The sequence below is a fragment of the Silene latifolia genome, chromosome X (genome assembly GCF_048544455.1).
Source record: "Silene latifolia isolate original U9 population chromosome X, ASM4854445v1, whole genome shotgun sequence".
NCBI lineage: Eukaryota > Viridiplantae > Streptophyta > Magnoliopsida > Caryophyllales > Caryophyllaceae > Silene > Silene latifolia.
The window spans coordinates 103,231,357-103,235,763 of record NC_133537.1 but is presented as its reverse complement, the minus strand read 5'-3'; the positions used below and the strand labels follow the sequence as shown (position 1 = coordinate 103,235,763).

General features: G+C 41.1%; 1 non-coding gene across 1 annotated transcript; it reads right to left on the bottom strand.

Annotated features, from left to right (window-relative positions):
* Positions 1-288: 288 nt before the first annotated feature.
* Positions 289-395, bottom strand: LOC141625847 (small nucleolar RNA R71). Its single transcript, XR_012535596.1, has one exon. It is a non-coding gene; the product is annotated as a small nucleolar RNA R71 (small nucleolar RNA).
* Between the last annotated feature and the right edge of the window lie 4,012 nt (positions 396-4,407).

Here is a 4,407-nt window from a genome sequence, read left to right as displayed (position 1 = left end):
TTTTATTGCCAAGTCCGCCTTCATCCAATTAGTTGAGAGGAGCCAATTTGGGGGGATGCCTAGTGAAGACCCTCATTCTCATATGGAAACCTTTTGCGACTATTGTGATGCAATCTCTCAAACGGGCGTGACTCAAGACCAAATTAGATGGGTCTTATTTCCTTTTTCTTTAATCGGCACCGCGAAGCAATGGTTGAAGGGCTTGATAAGGCCACCCTCGGAATAGATTCTTGGAAGAAGTTGGCTCTAGCTTTCTACAAAAAATTATACCCACCGGAAAAGACTAACATGCTAAGAGCTCAAATTACGGGTTTTAAGCAAAGGGATGAAGAATATTTGTATGAAGCTTGGGAGCGGTTCAAGGGAATTTGTCGCTCATGTCCTCACCATGGACTTAGCGAATGGTTTTTGGTACAACAATTTTGGAATGGTTTATATGAAGATTCTAGGAACATTCTCAATATGGGATCGAATGGAATGTTCACCGAAGTTGATTACAATCAAACATGGAACAAGATTGAGGAAATGGCGGTCCATAACTCACAATATAGTAGACCTCGCAAGGCTACTAGAGGAGGAAAGCATGAAGTGGACTCCGTTACTCAATTGGGTGCTCAACTTAGTGCTCATATTGACACAATCAACTTGAAGTTCGAACAAGCTATGGCTAGACTTGAAGAAAACTCAAAATCATCAAAGCATCATGTTAATGCCATGACGGCATCCTCATCAATCCCAAGTGGGATATGTGAGAATTGTGGAACTTTGGGACATGACCAAGGTGAATGTAGGGGAACAAATGAACAATTGAATGCTTTCCAAGCATACAAGAGTGGTACCCCTTATTCCAACTTTTACAATGAAAACACCAAATTCCATCCAAATCTCTCATACAAAAGCCAAAATGTTCAAAACCCTCAAACAACATACACTCCACCACCCATGAGAAACCAAAATCAAAGACCCTTTTACAATCAAAACCAAGGTTACCAAAATCAAAATCCATACAATCACCAAAATGACCAAGGTTTTGATGTCCAAAAAGTGGTCCTCCAAATGCAAAAGAATCAACAAGAATTTTTCACTCAAATGCAAAAATATAGCCAAGCAAAGGAAACCACCATCAACAACATTATAGCTCACACCAAGATGTTGGAAACACAATTGACTCAACTAGCATCTTCAAGCTCACAAAGACAAAAGGGGCAATTACCACCTCAAATTAATCCCCCTAGACATGAAACGGTTAGTGCCATTCACTTGAGAAGTGGTACAAGGTATTAAGCACCAAAGAAGCAAGTTGAGGATGAAGTTGTGGAAGCTAGTGAAAAGAAAGAAATTGTGCCAAGCTCCAAAGATGGAGAATCATCAAAAGAAGAAAGTTCAAAGAAAAATGAAGACAAGGTCAAGGAGAAGGAGCCCATTGTGATTAGACTTCCTTTTCCAAGTCGTCAAGCCAAGCCCAAATTTGATGATCAACTTTGAAAGTTCATGGAAATTGTGAAGAATTTGGAAGTCTCAATTCCTTTCACGGAATTAATCAATCACGTGCCGGCCTATGCGAAATACATGAAAGATATCCTCACAAAGAAGAAGTCAATCCGGAAGCTTGAGACTATCGCCTTCACTAAGGTGAGTAGTGCAATACTTCAAGGGAGTTCACCTCCAAAGTTAAAGGATCCGGGAAGCTTCTCAATACCGTGTACCATTGGCGACACGACGATCAACAAAGCCTTATGTGATCTAGGGGCTAGTGTGAGTGTCATGCCGTACTCGGTGAGTAAAAGGTTGGGGATGGGAGAGCTTAAATGCACCAACATCACACTCCAAATGGCCGATAGATCGACGAAGACACCATTAGGGATATGGGAAGATGTCCCCGTGCGAATTGGGAAGTTTTTCATCCCGGTGGACTTTGTCATTGTTGATATGGAGGAAGTTTCTAACATTCCAATCATTCTAGGAAGACCTTTCCTACACACCGCGGGTGCGGTGATTGATGTGAAACATGGTGAGCTCACTCTAGAAGTGGGAGATGAAAGCATAACTTTTAATCTTGACAAGACTATGAGAGCTCCTCGTTTGCATGAACCATGTTTCATGATTGATCATTATAGCCGAAAGGATGAGAGGAAGAAATCGGAACTCCAATGGAAGAAGAAAATTGAAGATGCTCCATTCAAAGAGCAAGTGAATTGTGACAAGGAGAGCTTGCAAAGCTCATCAAAATCAACCAAGGAAGAAGAGAATGGCCTCATTGGCCAAGAGAAGAAATTGGGAGAGTTGTCTCCATCTAAGCAAGAGATTTTCAATGATCAACTTAATGAAGTTTGTGGTCTTTGGGACAACGAGTTTGAAGGGATTTTTAATCCTTACATTGGTAATGCCATCGATCAAGACCGACAACAAGGGCCAAGGTCTATTGAAGACCTCTACCATGATAATGAACAAGCTTTCGATTAATTTTTCAAGGTGTTGAGAAACATCAACAACACCTTGGACATGCCCCCTTGACATCTCATCAAGAATGAGAGTTTGGTGGAGTCCTCCCTAAACCACCGCTTGTAAATATTTCTAACTCCCTAACTAACATTTCAATTCTTGTATTGCATTTTTTTGTCATCTTTGGATTTTTATTTACTTTGATCAAGATAATTGTCATGTTTGAGAGAAGTGAGGGAGGGACTAACAATTTCAATTGATGTGTAGTACTTTACCTTAGTGTGGGGATGACAATTGCCTAGGCTATCCATGCCTTAGTAGTGCCCCCACAATGAAGAACACAAGATTTGATGAAAGAATAGAAGAATGGTAAGGGAAATGCATTGTGCATGGATGGAACTGAATCCGGGTACAAGGGGTCGAATCCGAGCGGATTCAGAAGAATCCGAGCGGATTCAGAAGAATCCGAGCGGATTCAGAAGAATCCGCCCGTCTTCAGTAATCCGAGCGTACTGCAGAAAAGACGCTCGTCCTGAACTGAGCTGAATTTTGAAAATTTTTTACTGTGACTGAATCCGGGCGTCCTGAGCAACAATCCGCCCGTCTTGAAGAATCCGCCCGTCTTGAAAGAAAGACGTCCGTCTTTGCAGCTGAGGAAAACAAGAAAAATTTCCTGGACTGAAATCCGTCCGTCTTCAGCCAAATCCGCCCGTCCCGCATCAAGAAAATCTGAGCGTCTTCTTATGAATCCGCCCGTCTTTAGGCGAGTTTTATACAACCCAGAAAGAGCAGAATCCGCACGGATTGGGCAGAATCCGCACGGATTGCCCCTGCAGTTCGAAAATTTCGGTCTTTATAAAATCCCTCCCACCTTCCTTCATTCATTCATTCATTCATAAACACTACCCACAACATCAAAACCCTCATCCTCTCCATCACAAAAAACAAAATCCCTCAACAACATTCACCAAAATCAAATCAAATCATCCTTCTAACAACAAATCAATCACTCCTTCTTCAATACAAATCAAAACCAAGTACAAAATCTTCAACCTTTGAGTCGATTTTTGATTTCATAAAGGCAAAGCCTTTCACCTTTAAATCGATTTGGGTATACTACAAATTGAAGATTTTTCATTCTTTTCTTGGTTAGTTCATCAATGGCAAGGACTAAGGGAGCAACAAAGGCAACAAAGGCACCAAAGGCTAAGGCACTCTCACAAAGGCAAAAGGCTCTTCAAACAAAGAAAGCATTGGCTATGGTGGTAGCAACACCAAACTTGGAAGTGCAACAACAACAACAACAACAACCTTCTATGGGAGCAACAACACCTTCTACTCCGGAAATCGATCAACTTTTGCATTATCCGGAGGTAACTTTTATTTCCGAAACCCATAGAAATACTTTTGCCAAGTTTGCTAGGAAATCAATTCAATCCACCAAATTTATATGTGAATATACCTTAGAAAAATTGGGTGTTCTTGAGCAAACTAGAGCCTTTTTCAAAGCCATGGGATTGAAGAAATTGTTTGAAACAAAGGAATTGACATACCCCTCCCTTACCTTGGAATTTTGAGTTCTTTGAAAGTCACCAAAGTCGAGAATAGGGAGAATCTCGAGTTTCGTCTAGCTAATGTTAGTAGACGCATTTCCTTTAGGGAATTAAGTGAAATTTTGGGTCTTAGTGATGAACCGCGTTATTTTAAGAATTATGGAAAGTATGACCCCGAACCTCTTTGGGAGGCAATTTCCGGGAGGAAATTTGAGGACTTTCATGCGAGCTGTGCTCTTTTGGTCCACCATCCGGGCATAAGAGTATGGCACAAGGTCATGAGAAACACCATAATTGCTAGGAAAGATACCAACCATTTCACCAAACTTGATTTTATTCTCCTTGAATCGGCTTTGAACATTGGAAGAGTACACACCAAGCCTTACAATTCTTTGAGGCTCTTGGTAGATAG